We start from the raw sequence: 15,852 nt of genomic DNA, 5'->3' as shown, positions 1-15,852 counted from the left end.
TCTTATCCATTCATCTGCTGATGGACATCTAGGTTGTCTCCATGTCCTGTCTATTATAAACAGTGCTGCGATGAACATTGGGATGCATGTGTCTCTTTCAATTTTGGTTTCCTTGGTGTGTATGCCCAGCAGTGGGATTGCTGGGTCATAAGGCAGCTCTATTTGCAATTTTTTAAGGAATCTCCACACTGTTTCCCATAGTGGCTATACTAGTTTGCATTCCCACCAACAGTGTAACAGGGTTCCCTTTTCTCCACATCCTCTTCAGCATTTATTGCTTGTAGACTTTTGGATCGCAACCATTCTGACTGGTGTGAAATGGTATCTCATTGTGGTCTTGATTTGCATTTCTCTGATAATGAGTGATGTTCAGCATCTTTTCATGTGTTTGTTAGTCATCTGTATGTCTTCTTTGGAGAAATGTCTATTTAGTTCTTTGGCCCATTTTTTGATTGGGTCGTTTATTTTTCTGGACTTGAGCTGCAGGAGTTGCTTGTATATTTTTGAGATTAGTTGTTTGTCAGTTGCTTCATTTGCTATTGTTTTCTCCCATTCAGAAGGCTGTCTTTTCACCTTACTTACAGTTTCCTTTGTTGTGCAGAAGCTTTTTAATTTTAATTAGAACCCATTTGTTTATTTTTGCTTTTATTTCCAGAATTCTGGGAGGTGGATCAGAGAGGATCCTGCTGTGATTTAAGTCAGAGAGTGTTTTGCCTATGTTCTCCTCTAGGAGTTTTATAGTTTCTGGTCTTATGTTTAGATCTTTAGTCCATTTTGAGTTTATTTTTGTGTGTGGTGTTAGAAAGTGATCTAGTTTCATTCTTTTACAAGTGGTTGACCAGTTTCCCCAGCACCAATTGTTAAAGAGATTGTCTTTACTCCATTGTATATTCTTGCCTCCTTTGTCAAAGATAAAGTGTCCATAGGTGTCTGGATTTATCTCTGGGATTTCTATTTTGTTCCATTGATCTATATTTCTGTCTTTGTGCCAGTACCATACTGTCTTAATGACTGTGGCTTTGTAGTAGAGCCTGAAGTCAGGCAGGTTGATTCCTCCAGTTCCATTCTTCTTTCTCAAGATTGCTTTGGCTATTCGAGGTTTTTTGTATTTCCATACAAATCCTGAAATTATTTGTTCTAGTTCTGTGAAAAATACCGTTGGTAGCTTGATAGGGATTGCATTGAATCTGTAGATTACTTTGGGTAGTATACTCATTTTCACTATATTGATTCTTCCAATCCATGAACATGGCATATTTCTCCATCTATTAGTGTCCTCTTTGATTCCTTTCATCAGTGTTTTATAGTTTTCGATATACAGGTCTTTAGTTTCTTTAGGTAGATATATTCCTAAGTTTTTTATTCTTTTCATTGCAATGGTGAATGGAATTGTTTACTTAATTTCTTTTTCTACTTTCTCATCATTAGTCTATAGGAGTGCAAGGGATTTCTGAGTGTTGATTTTATATCCTGCAACTTTACTATATTCATTGATTAGCTCTAGTAATTTTCTGGTGGAGTCTTTAGGGTTTTCTATGTAGAGGATCATGTCATCTGCAAACAGTGAGACTTTTACTTCTTCTTTTCCAATTTGGATTCCTTTTATTTCTTTTCCTGCTCTGATTGCTGTGGCCAAAACTTCCAGAACTATGTTGAATAGTAGCAGTGAAAGTGGGCACCCTTGTCATGTTCCTGACTTTAGGGGAAATGCTTTCAATTTTTCACCATTGAAGATAATGTTTGCTGTGGGTTTGTCATATATAGCTTTTATTATGTTGCGGTATGTTCCTTCTATTCCTGCTTTCTGAAGAGTTTTTATCATAAAAGGATGTTGGATTTTGTCAAAGGCCCTCTCTGCATCTATTGAGATAATCATATGGCTTTTATTTTTCAATTTGTTAATGTGGTGAATTACATTGATTGATTTGCAGATATTGAAGAATCCTTGCATCCCTGGGATAAAGCCCACTTGGTCATGGTGTATGATATTTTTAGTGTGTTGTTGGATTCTGATAGCTATGATTTTGTTAAGGATTTTTGCATCTATGTTCATCAGTGATATTGGCCTGTAGTTTTCTTTTTTTGTGCCATCTTTGTCAGGTTTTGAAATTAGGGTGATGGTGGCCTCATAAAATGGGTTTGGAAGTTTACCTTCCTCTGCAATTTTCTGGAAGATTTTCAGTAGGATAGGTGTTAGCTCTTCTCGAAATTTTTGGTAGAATGCATCTGTGAACCCATCTGGACCTGGGCCTTTGTTTGCTGGAAGATTTTTGATTACAGTTTCAATTTCCATGCTTGTGATGGGTCTGTTAAGGCTTTCTATTTCTTACTGGTTCAGTTTTGGAAAGTTGTACTTTTCTAAGAATTTGTCCATTTCTTCCACGTTGTCCATTTTATTGGCATATAATTGCTGATAGTAGTCTCTTATGATCCTTTGTATTTCTGTGTTGTCTGTTGTTATCTCTCCATTTTCATTTCTAATTTTATTGATTTTACTCTTCTCCCCTTGTTTCTTGATGAGTCTGGCTAATGGTTTGTCAGTTTTATTTATCCTTTCAAAGAACCAGCTTTTGGCTTTGTTGATTTTTGCTATGCTCTCTTTTGTTTCTTTTGCATTTATTTCTGCCCTAATTTTTAAGATTTCTTTCCTTCTACTAACTCTGGGGTTCTCCATTTCTTCCTTTTCTAGTTGCTTTAGGTGTAGAGTTAGGTTATTTATTTGATTTTTTCTTGTTTCTTGAGGTATGCCTGTGTTGCTATTAACTTTCCTCTAAGCACTGCTTTTATAGTGTCCTACAGATTTTGGGTTGTTGTGTTTTCATTCTCATTCGTTTCTATGCATAATTTGATTTCTTTCTTGATTTCTTCTGTGATTTGTTGGTTATTCAGAAGCGTGTTGTTCAGCCTCCATATGTTGGAATTTTTAATAGTTTTTCTCCTGTAATTGAGATCTAATCATAATGCATTATGGTCAGAAAAGATGCTCAGAATGATTTCGATTGTTTTGAATTTATCAGGGTTAGATTTATGGCCCAGGATGTGCTCTATCCTGGAGAAGGTTCCATGAGCACTTGAGAAAAAGGTGAAATTCATTGTTTTGGGATGAAATGTCCTATAGATATCAATTAGGTCTAACTAGTCTATTGTATCATTTAAAGTTTGCATTTCTTTGTTAATTTTCTGTTTAGTTGATCTGTCCATCGGTGTGAGTGGGGTATTAAAGTCTCCCACTATTATTGTGTTATTGTTAATTTCCCCTTTCATGCTTGTTAGCATTTGTCTTACATATTGTTGTGCTCCTATGTTGGGTGTATATATATTTATAATTGTTATATCTTCTTCTTGGATTGATCCTTTGATCATTATGTAGTGTTCTTCTTTGTCTCTTCATAGCCTTTGTTTTAAAGTCTATTTTTTCGGAGATGAGTATTGCTACTCCTGCTTTCTTTTGGTCTCTATTTGCATGAAATATCTTTTTCCAGCCCTTCACTTTCAGTCTGCATGTGTCCATTGTTTTGAGGTGGGTCTCTTGTAGGCAGCATATATAGGGGTCTTGTTTTTGTATCCATTCAGCCAGTCTTTGCCTTTTGGTTGGCGCATTCAACCCATTTACGTTTAAGGTAATTTTTGATAAGTGTGATCCCATTGGGTTCGGGTTTATACTCCCTTTTTGTGTTTCCTGTCTAAAAATATCCTTTAGTATTTGTTGGAGAGCTGGTTTGGTGGTGCTGAAATCTCTCAGCTTTTACTTGTCTGTAAAGCTTTTGATTTCTCCTTCATATCTGAATGAGATCCTTATTGGGTACAGTAATCTGGGCTGTAGGTTATTTTCTTTCATCACTTTAAGTATGTCTTGCCATTCCCTCCTGGCCTGGAGAGTTTCTATTGAAAGATCTGCAGTTATCCTTATGGGAATCCCCTTGTGTGTTATTTGTTGTTTTTCCCTTGCTGCTTTTAATATTTGTTCTTTGTGGTTGATCTTTGTTAATTTGATTAATATATGTCTTGGGATGTGTCACCTTGGATTTATCCTGTTTGGAACTCTCTGGGTTTCTTGGACTTGGGTGATCATTTCCTTCCCCATTTTAGGGAAGTTTTCAACTATTATCTCCTCAAGGATTTTCTCATGGTCTTTCTTTTTGTCTTCTTCTTCTGGGACTCCTATAATTCGAAGATTGAAGCTTTTCATATTTTCTTGGAAGTCTCTGAGGTTGTCCTCACCTCTTTTAATTCTTTTTTCTTTTTTCCTCTCTGATTCATTTATTTCTACCATTCTATCTTCTATTTCACTAATCATATCTTCTGCCTCCATTATTCTACTATTTGTTGCCTCCAGAGTGTTTCTGATCTCATTTATTGCATTATTCATTATATATTGACTCTTTTTTATTTCTTCTAGGTCCTTGTTAAACCTTTCTTGCATCTTCTCAATCCTTGTCTCCAGGCTATTTATCTGTGATTCCATTTTGATTTTAAGATTTTGGATCATTTTCACTATCAATATTCAGAATTCTTTCTCAGGTAGATTCCCTATCTCCTCCTCTTTGGTTTGGTTTGGTGGGCATTTCTCCCGTTCCTTTACCTGCTTGAGTATTCCTCTGTCTCTTCATCTTGGATATATTGCTGCATTTGGGGTGACCTTTCTGTATTCTGGGAATTTGTGGAGTTCTCTTTATTATGGAGTTTCCTCACTATCGGTGGGGTTGTATCAGTGGCTTGTCAAGGTTTCTTGATTAGGGAGGCTTGTGTTGGAGTTCTGGTGGGTGGAGCTGGATTTCTTCTCTCTGGAGTGCTATGAATTGTCCAGTAATGGGTTGTGAAACGTCAATGGTTTTGGAGTAGTTTTGAGCTGCCTGTACATTGAAGCTCAGGGGTGTGTTCCTGTGTTGCTGGAAAATTTGCATGGTATGTCTTGCTCTGGAACTTGGAACTTCACCACCTTGGGTGGTGCTTGGTTTCAGTGTAGGCATGGAGACGTTTGATGAGCTCCTATTGATTAATGTTCCCTGGATTCAGGATTTCTCTGATGTTCTTAGGATTTGGACTTAAGCCTCCTGCTTCTGGTTTTCAGTTTTATTTTTACCCTAGCCTCAGGACTTCTTCATCTATACAGCACTGATGATAAAGCATCTGGGTTAAAGATAAAAGGTTTCTCCACATTGAGCGTCACCTGTAGAGGTTCACTGAGTTACACGGAGAAGAGAAGAGGGAGGAGGTAGTTAGAGGTGACTGGAATGAGATGAGGTGGGATCAAAAGAGGAGATAGCAAGCTAGCCAGTAATCACTTCCTTATGTACACTCCACAGTCTGGACCACTCAGAGGTGTTCACAGAGTTATACAGGGAAGAAGAGAGGGAGGAAATAGACACAGGTGGCCAGGAGGATAGAAGAGGGAAATGAAAGTGAGAGAGAGAGATCCTGCCAGTAACGCATTCCCTGAGTGTTCTCCACAGTCTGGAACACACAGAGATTCTCAGGGTTTAGTAGAGAAGAGAAGGGGGAGGGAGGAGACAGAGGCCACCTGGTGGAGAAAAAGGAGGGTCCAAAGGAGGAGAGAGTGGTCAAGCCAGTAATCTCGCTCTCAGGTAAAATTGGGTACCAAAGATTGGGTCTTTACATGTACAAAATTGACAACAAATACCAAAAAGCAAAGATTAAAAATCTAGAGTAGAGATTGGATTTACAAAAATACACTATTAAAGAAAAGAAGAAGAAGAAGAGGAAAAAAGAAAGAAAAAAACAAGCAAACAAAACAAACAAAAAAAACCACCACCAACAACAAAAAAGCCACAAGAATTATTAAAAATAATAATTAGAGAAATAGATTACTTAAAAATTTAAAAATTTAAGAAAGTTAAAAAAAGACAAACAAAAAAAGAAGAAAAAACAATCACACATCCTCACCAACTCAAAAAAAAAAAAAAATTGATTGTAAAAGTAGTAAAGGTATATCTGGCCCTTTCTCTGGTGTTGTGGGTTGTGTGGGAACACTTCCAAGGTGGTTCCCTCTGTTTAACTTCCTCTGTTTGCTGGTCTCTTCAGTGTCTGATTTCCGTCTTGACACAGGGAGGGCGGTGGTGGATACACTAGTCTCATTATTCAGTCGTGCTGTGGGGAAAGAGGGATGCTGCAAACAAATATTACTGGCATGTGCTTGCAGTGTCTCATCCACTCTGGGCTTGCCCCTGCTCGCGGCGTACACCGCTCAGGCTCTACGTAGTTCCGCCGGGGAACTGTCTGAGGCCTGCCCTAGGCTTCACGCATCTCCCCGGTCTAAGCCGCTCAGGCTCGGTGCTCTGAAAGCCCTCAGAGGCGCAGGTTTGGTTGGGCCTGCGTTTTGTGCCCTTCCCAGATCCAAGTGGCTCAGGAGTTTGACAAGTGCAATCGCTGCGACTGTGGCCTTTCCCTACAGCTCAGTTTTCTGGGTGTACCGCTGGGGTTCCTTCTCAGGCAGATGATGATTGTCCAGAACCCCCAGAAGTCTTAGTTAACAAAGAAACCTGCTTGCATTTTGGTAGGTAATGTCTCACTTGGGCTGTGATTGCCCCCTTCCAGCCTTTAAGGCTCTGGCTGCCTGTCACCAGAGGAGGATGGTCTGCAGCCGGCTATTTCCGATCCGTCTTTTGTTCTGTGAGCGGCCCTGGTGGTGTTGAATGTTCGAGTGTTTCACGTGGTAGCTATCCCACAGTCTGGTTTGCTAGCCCAAGTTGGTTTGCTCTGTCCACGCACGGGGCGTTCCAGCACAATTCTCAAAAAAAAAACAACATTGCAGCCTGCGCCTCCCACGGCCCAGTTCTTAAAAAGCACCACCAGCTGCACCTCCCATTCCTCCCTGCCCAGCCCTCACTTGCTAGTGGCGGATGCAGGCGTCTGAGCTGCTTTTCCCCTGGGGGAGTTACTGTTGGGCTCATAATCTGTTTTTATTTATTTATTTATTTATTTTTCCTTCCTGTTATGTTGCCCTCTGTGCTTCCAAAGCTCACCACAGACGGCTGCGAGACTGTTTCTTGGTGTTTGGAAACCTCTCTTTTTAAGAGTCTCTTCCCGGGACAGGATTCCCTTCCTGGGACAGAGCTCCCTCCCTACCTCCTTTGTCTCTTTTTTCATCTTATTATATTTTTTCCCTACCTGTTTTTGAAGCCAATGATCTGCTTTGCTGGGTGTCTGATGTTCTCTGCCAGCATTCAGAAGTTGTTTTGTGGAATTTACTCAGCGTTGAAATGTTCTTTAGATGAATTTTTGAGGGAGAAAGTGATCTCCCCGTCCTAGTCCTATTCCTCTGCCATCTTAGGACCGCCCCCATTTCTGTAGTATTCCAATGGCTACTATGTAAATTGCTTTACCTGACTCTGAGTCTCTGACTGTTGAAGCTTAAATTGCTTTAGTGCACTGCAGATTTGGTATCACAGAAAAGTAATGGCTTACCAAAGCAGCTTTCTACTAATAACTGATCTGACTTGGTGTATTAACACTATAAATACTAGTTTCCTGACACATCTGGGAAAATGACTGAGATTTCTCCCTCAAAGAGAGAAATCTTTGAGGTACTTTAAGCTCCCTCTACCCAATTAAATAATTTGTTTGACAATGTATTCTTTATTATCTCACTCCCTTTCCTGATACAATGACTACTTTGTTATTGTGTTTCCTGAAATTCTCACAAGTAAACTACTTCCACTTCTGGGGGAACCCAAATTAAGACTATTGTTACTAGAAGTGGTTTTATTTTTTTAATATAAATTCATTTATTTTAATTGGAGGCTAATTACTTTACAATATTGTATTGGTTTTGCCATACATCAACATGAATCTGCCACAGGTATACACGTGTTCCCCATCCTGAACCCCCCTCCCTCCTCCCTCCTCCCTCCCTGTATCATCCCTCTAGGTCGTCTCAGTGCACCAGCCACAAGCATCTAGTATCATGCATCAAATCTGGACTGGCGATTTGTTTCATATATGATATTATACATATTTCAATGCCATTCTCCGAAGCCATCTCACCCTCTCCCTCTCCCACAGAGTCCAAAAGACTGTTCTATACATCTGTGTCTCTTTTGCTGTCTCGCATACAGGCTTATCGTTATCATCTTTCTGAATTCCATATATATGCATTAGCATACTGTATTGACGGAGAAGGCAATGGCACTCCACTCCAGTACTCTTGCCTGGAAAATCCCAGAGATGGAAGAGCCTGGTAGGCTGCAGTCCAGGAGGTCGCTAAAAGTCAGACACAACTGAGCAACTTGACTTTCACGTTTCACTTTAATGCATCGGAGAAGGAAATGGCAACCCACTCCAGTGTTCTTGCCTAGAGAATCCCAGGGACGGTGGAGCCAGGTGGGCTGCCATCTATGGGGTCACACAGAGTCGGACACGACTGAAGTGACTTAGCAGTAGCAGTACTGTATTGAAGTGGTTTTAGAAAGTAGATCTTCAGGATAAAATTTTGAAATTTGATCACTCACTGGCTAGAGACTTCTAGGATCCCATTACTAGTAGTAAGTGAGTAATGATAGCATGCCAAATGCTGTAGCATTACAATAACCAAGACTCTTACCTGTGGTGAATTAGGAGGAAAGTGGAATGAAATGTACTGGTTTGTATAATATTTTTAGAGATATGGGGCCATAATTATTATAGGAATCTTATGACTTACTGGTCATTAAGTAATAAAAAGAAACAAACAGTCAAGTCAACTCATGCCATCATCAACACAAAATATGACTAAGCAAGTCACAAGGCTATAGCAGGATTAAACAGCCTCATTTCTTGCAAGGTATAAAGAAAGCTAAATTCATATCCTGGTAAGTCTTCTATACTCAAGTCAGAGCCCTGACAGGGAAAGAGTAAGACTTTAAGACCTTAGATGAAATACCTAAGTAGACTGTTTCAGAGAACCTTGAGACCTGAGGTTTCCCAGAAATCTGCTAGCAGAAACAGCACACTCTTCTTATCAGACAATCACTGTATTTCTTTTTCTGGACAACATGGAAAGACTTCACTTGAGGCAGATGTCTTGTAAACCATGCTTGTTTACTTGTTTCCTCCTCCAGAGTTGCTCCTAATGCTTTTACACCAGTAACTATAATTATGACTCAGAATGGTCCAAATGGGGAAGTACTATACCTGTCATATCAATTATAAATGGCTGCATAAGAGATGACTACAATATTAGCAGCTTTAAAGAACAGGCATATACCTGTGTTCAGTCACTCAGTTGTGTCTGACTCTTTGCGACCCTATGAAGTGTAGCCAACCAGGCTCCTCTGTTCATGGGAGTTTTTCTGGGCAGGAATACTAAAGAGGTTGCCATTTCTTCCTCCATGATATCTTCCTTACTGGTGATCAAACCCAGATCTCCTGCATCTCCTGCACTGCAGGCAGATTCATTACTGCTGAGCCACTGAGGAAGCCCTCTGTATGTCAGTCTAGTCATAGTTTAGCAGTATCATCTTCTTTGTTTCTTACATGGTTGCTAACAAAGTAACACTGAAGCTAGAGCTTCAGTCTCAACTGAGGCTTAATTGAAGAAGAAATTTCTTCCAAGCTCATATAGTTTTGGGAAGCACTCTGACTCTTTAGGCTGCTGAATCATAGTTTCATAAGGATATTACCTGACTTATAACAACAACAACAACACACACGTGCACACACACACACTCATGTTATGAAACTTTAGAAACAAATGATCAAGGTGCTTATGTCATCTATCCAAGGTGAAATCACAACCATCTACCAATTTTCAGGGAGTCTATTCCAGAAGAGGCCACATTCTTTTAAGGAATACTCCAAAAAAAACAAAGCAAATATAAATAACACCAAATCCCATAATCTTTCCTCAAAGGATCTAGAGAAATTTACCAGGACCTGTTTCTGTACATTGAAACCTGATAGACACAGAGTCTGAACTAACTACATCCTGGGGAAACCAAAGTGTCATCATACACACTTAGTTAGAATTCAGACACTTGGAGGCTAGGAATACTGACGTTCATTCATCTTATTGTGGATTTAATGGTTCCACAGAGCCCTCACCTCTGAACCCCAGAGGCATCTGTCAGTCCATGAATGTATAATCAGGATGAATATACATACTGAATTGGCAGAGCTCTTGTTCTTATAATCTGACCTGTGGATGTGTGCAATAATGGTAGGAGAATTCAATTAAAAGCACCCTGAAACTTCCTCCTTTCAGACAAGTTAGTAAATCAAAAGCAATATTGCATCCCAAATAGAAGCACAAAGTGGCAGAGACCCAAACATATAGATAGGAGTGATGTTATTTATTTTAAACCTATTTACTTGACCAGTCTGTATTCCTTCCTACTCAAAAAACAAAAAAAAAAAAAATCAAGCATGGCAAATAATAGCAAGTAACATCCACTTAACCAGGTGTTATTTCAAATTGCAGCTGCTTTGCCAGATGTGTAACTTTACTGGAACAGATCTTTACAGCCTTTAGCAATTGATATACAGTTTTTGATCCAGCAAATGTGCCCCCCTGCCAATACTAATCAGGAAAGAGAATTAGAAGCAGTTTACACTTACTTGGAATAGATGGTACTATGCTCAGAGTCTTTCCCCAAAACAGCATTAACCCTACTGATTTTGGCCAAATATAGTGGGGGGAAAATCGTATCATTTAACTACTACATAAAATGCATAGCTAGTTCTTTATAATAATGTCATCATGTTAATTGGACCTAATAAATAGGAAATCCCAATTACTTTGCATGACATGTGCCTCAGAGAGTGAGAGAAAAACCCATATTATGTAACCTAGATTTATGGAGCTTACAAATAAGGAATTTTTTATAGAAATCTGGTAACTGATGCATATCAGGACTTTCCCACCAAAATTAAAGGATAAGTCGTTATACCTTGAACCTCTTATGATTATCAAGCAGTCACTTTAATTGGTAGGCCACTATAGATGTTGAGGACAGCACATAAAGACTTAGTAACGTTGGTCACATCCATTTATTGGGTGACTCAGAAATCTGTCAGGTTTGAGTGGGTCCAGAGGATTCTGTATTACTTTCAGGCTGGCATACGAGCATCCCAGCAACCCTGTCTGTAAGGCCACATGGAGTTCATGGTGCTGGAAGCATCCATGTTAGAAAAGGATATCATATGGAATCTCTAGCATAGAGTATATTTGAAGCAGAGAATTACTAACCATTAGAAAAGCAGCTTCTTGCAATTTTCTGGACCATAACAGAGACTGAGAAGCTTGTATCTATTTAAGGGCCAGGACTACAACTGGTACTACTTATCTGAACTGGAAATTATCAACCTATCAAGTAATAAAGTTGTACAGATGCAACATAATTTCATATAATGAAAAGAATGCATGTATGATTAGGTTTGAAGAAGATCAGAGACCGTAAGTAATTTTTAAAAAGAGCCAGACCAGACTACAAGTTGATCTAATTTCTTTGCTCCAACATCGCTACTTCAGTTCACATTTATAACATGATAGGGAATTCCTTATTCCCAAGTGTGGATATAACATGGTCCAGATTCATGGAAAGGTTGAACTGCTGTAAGAAAATACATTTATGTTAGTCAAAAGCAGATTATCACAAGAATGGCCTCAAAGATTGTGTTGAAAAGAAATCTTCCCAACGGGCAGAGCAGATGCCCTAGGTCATCAATTTGATGTAAAAGGAGACAAATAAATCCCTGGGTAGAGACAAATGGCCTATTTGTTGGTCAAGAATCTGGAAAGAGCAAAACTGGAAAACAGAGATTTGAAGAAAAAAATGAACATCTTTCAATGAGAAAGTAAACAAAATTCAAGGATCTTTGTGTCTCATGGCACTGCTCACCAAGAATATTCATAACAGAGAAAATAAACAGACAACTGGCCAAATAGACACATACAATGGTGGTTAGATATTCTCAGACTCAGTCACCCAGGTGTTTGCATAATAATCCCATGAATGGAGTTCCCAGAGTGAGAGACAGGGAGGCTGTGTATACGACTTTCATCATGGATTCCTTGGCATTAAGAAAAAACTAGCCAGTGCTGCTACAGAACGTATAATCAATGAGCTTAGCTTAGACTGATGCTGACCCCTGGATATTATGGTTGTTCCTGATAGCTCAGTTGGTATCAATTTAATACCTCTAATCCCCTAATTCACCCTTCTTTGACTGCTCTGCAAAAAAAAAAAAAAAAACAAAAACAAAAAAACTGGAACTTAACCCTATTAAGTTTTTATTTGGCCAGCTAATGCAATGTTTAACTTTGTCAACAGAACGTGCTGGAATTACTACAATACTGTAACAAGAGAGGGACCCTCTCCTTGGTACTGGTGTACTTTTATTTTCTCATGATGTTGCTCCCAAGAAGTCAGTGTGCCTGAAGCCTGCTGATAAACACTCTCCAGTGGTTTCTTGGAAACTTTAAAGGTCTTTCCTTACGAACAGTTCAAGACCATATCCTCTGGCAAATTTCTTCTCCAAGATCTTCAGCATATGTATATGGTAACCACATTTTCTTTACTGGAGTTTGAGTCTTATCCTGGGGGCTGCTGTCTCTCCTAAGTTCCCAGTTCCCTTCTGTTCACTCTCTCAGCCCTACACATAGTAGCAAGTCCTCTTTAACTCTCTTTAATAGTTAAAAATGTTTTATATCAAATTTTCCCTATTTAAGTTACTAGTATGATTTCTATATCCTAACTGGATCCTGAAAATCCACATGCTATCCCTCAAAGAAACTAACCAAGTACTTTTTGGCTAGTTAACTATGCTCTTTCCTTTTCATGATAGATGGACAATGATTCACCTTTACTGAGATTCTAAAATTTTCCAGATTAAAGTTTGAGTTTCCCCTTTTCCTTGCCTTGGACACAACACTATTGAAAAAATTCACAACACAAGTTCAACAAGGAAGACTTAACTAAAAACTTAATTTAAAAAACTGTAACATTTATTTCAAATCCTAAAAGATGCTGCTGGTAAAGTGCTTCACTCAATATGTCAGTAAATTTGGAAAACTCGGCAGTGGCCACAGGACTGCAAAAGTTCAGTTTTCATTCCAATCCCAAAGAAAGGCAATGCCAAAGAATGCCCAAACTACCGCATAATTGAACTCATGTCACATGCTACCAAAATGATGCTCAAAATTCTCCAAGTCAGACTTCAACAGTATATGAACCATGAACTTCCAGATGTTCAAGCTGGATTTAGAAAAGGCAAAAGAACCAGAGAGCAAATTACCAACATCCACTGGATCATCAAAAAGGCAAGAGAGTTCCAGAAAAACATCTGCTTATGTTTTATTGACTGCAGCAAAGCCTTTGACTGTATGGATCACCACAAATTGTGGACAATTCTTAAAGAGAAGGGAATACCAGATCACCTGACCTGCCTGCTGAGAAACCTGTATGCAGGTCAAGAAGCAATAGTTAGAACTGGACATGGAATAAGACACTGGCTCCAAATCAGGAAAAGAGTATGTCAAGGCTGTATACTGTGACCTTATTTATTAAATTATATGCAGAGTACATCATGAGAAATGCCAGGCTGGATGAAGCACAAACTGGAATCAAGATTGCTAGGAGAAATATCAATAACCTTAGATATGCAGATGACACCACCCTTATGGTAGAAATCAAAGGAGAATAAAAGAGCCTCTTGATGAAATGAAAAAGGAGAGTGAAAAAGTTGGCTTCAAACTCAACATTCAGAAAACCAAGATTATGGCACCCAGTCTGTTAGGTAATTAGAATAGGAAAAAGGAGTCCAGCATGGTGATGGCTAAAAAGGGAAAAGCCCGTGAAAATAGAACAAAGGAAGGTCTGTGTTATGCCCAGTGTCCGAGTCCCCAAAACTGAGAGAATAAGATGTCCACAGCAATGCAAAAGCATAAAGGGGTTTATTGCTAGCTCGAGCTAGGGCTCAAGTCTCATCCAGCACAGTGGAGTCTTGATGAGAGCCCCGAGCTCTGAATCACAGCTGCTTATATACAGGTGGTCTTTTGTCTCAGCAATAGTGTAGTTGGCGTGTGGTGATTGACTCAACCTTGGGTCATCGTGGTGATTGATTTAACCTTGGAGTCATCAGGGGGGACCTTGGTGTCATCGGGGACCTTGGTGGGGCTTCCCAGAATTATGACTCATGCTTACAAGAACCTGAGGCTTAGGCCTAGTGTGGCCTGTTGAGCCTGTCATGGCTCAGATCAGGTCCCAACATTCCCCCCTGTCTTTTGATCATATAGAGGAATCTTCCTCTATCTGAGGGTCCAGGGTGATTCGTCTGGGTCCTGTCGATGGGTGAGCTTCATCTTTAAAGGGTTGGAGGGATGTGGGGTCACCTTACATTTTCTCTGGGCCTTTTTTGTTCCTCCGGAGTGGCACAGCACAAGTGGTTACAGTGCACCCAAGGTCCAATGCCGTTGACCTTCAGGGCAGTAGGGGTAGTAAGAAGAACATCATAAGGGCCCTTCCATCTAGGCTCTAATGTCTTGATTTGATGCCGTTTGAGGGGGTATTACATGCTCAGAAGAGAGCGAAGGGAAGGAGAGTCACCCAGTCTCCGCCAGTCTCTATTGCCAGTTTTGCCAAAGTTGGTTTTTTGGTTTTTTTTTTTTTTTTTTAGAGTCTGATTCATTTTTTTTAATCTGTCCTGAGCTCTGGGGATTGTATTAGCAATGTAGATTCCATTTGGTCCCCAGAGCTAAGGCCAGTCCCTGAACAATTTGACTCACAAAAGCAGGTCTATTATCAGAGCCAATGGTTACCGGCAGCCCAAACCTAGGCACTATCTCTTCTAGGAGATTTTTAGCTACCACTGTGGCTGTTTCCCTCTTAGTGGGACATGCTTCTACCCACCCAGATAAAGTATTGACCAGAACTAACAGATAATGGTACCCATACTTGCCTGGCCTTACCTCTGTAAAATCTATCTCCCAGCGTTGTCCTGGCCTTTCTCCCTGGTACCTTATACCCGTGTGCTGTCCTTTTCCTGATCTCATCATCTGGCATGCCTTACAGGCATGGACTGTGTCTTGTATAGTTGCCTTTTGTCGGGGAAACCACAGACGCGCTGTCTGTAAGAGTGCTAGAGTCTTTTTCTCTCCCAGATGGGTGGTCTGATGTAGGTGCATGCAAAGGTGTCGACCCAAGTTAGCCGGAAGCAACAAGTTGTCATTTTGGTCTTGATACCATCTGTCTTTGCCCTCCGGACAGTTGGCATTTTCTTGAATCCAGCTTAGATCAGAAGAGGAATATTCGGGGGTCAGGGGCAGGGTTCCCATTTAAGGGGGTGGTAATCTCACAGTCAATATGGGGGTTTTACAGTCTCTGAGGGCTGGTTGAGAATCCCTTCAATGGCATGGGGAGTGTAGACCAGGAGCTGTTGTCCATACATTAACTTGGCATCATGGACCAGGAGAGCAGTGGCTGTGATGATTTGGAGGCATGGTGGCCACCCTGCGGCCACTGGGTCCAGTCTTTTAGAGAGGTAGGCTACAGGTCGCTTTCAAGGCCCCCATTGCTGCATCAAGACTCCCTTTTCTACTCCCAGTTTTTTATCTACAAACAGTTGGAAGGGCTCAGATGGGTTAGGGAGAGCAAGGGCCGGGGGTTTCAGCAGAGCCTACCGAAGTTCTTGAAATGCCTGTCTCATTGGCTCAGTCCAAGTCCAGTTTTTACTCTCTCTGCTCCCTTCATATAATGGCCAGGCCTTTTCAGCAAACCCCAAGATCCATAGCCTGTAATACCCAACAGTCCCAAGAAATTTTCTCACTTGACGAGGAGTAAGGACTGAGTATTGGGCCCCTGTGTCCACCATGAAGCCAACTGGTTTCCCCTCCACATGTATAGTTACTCAGAATTCGGG

The sequence above is a fragment of the Capra hircus genome, chromosome 11, assembly GCF_001704415.2.
Source record: "Capra hircus breed San Clemente chromosome 11, ASM170441v1, whole genome shotgun sequence".
Taxonomy (NCBI): Eukaryota; Metazoa; Chordata; class Mammalia; order Artiodactyla; family Bovidae; genus Capra; species Capra hircus.
This window is presented reverse-complemented; position numbering follows the sequence as displayed.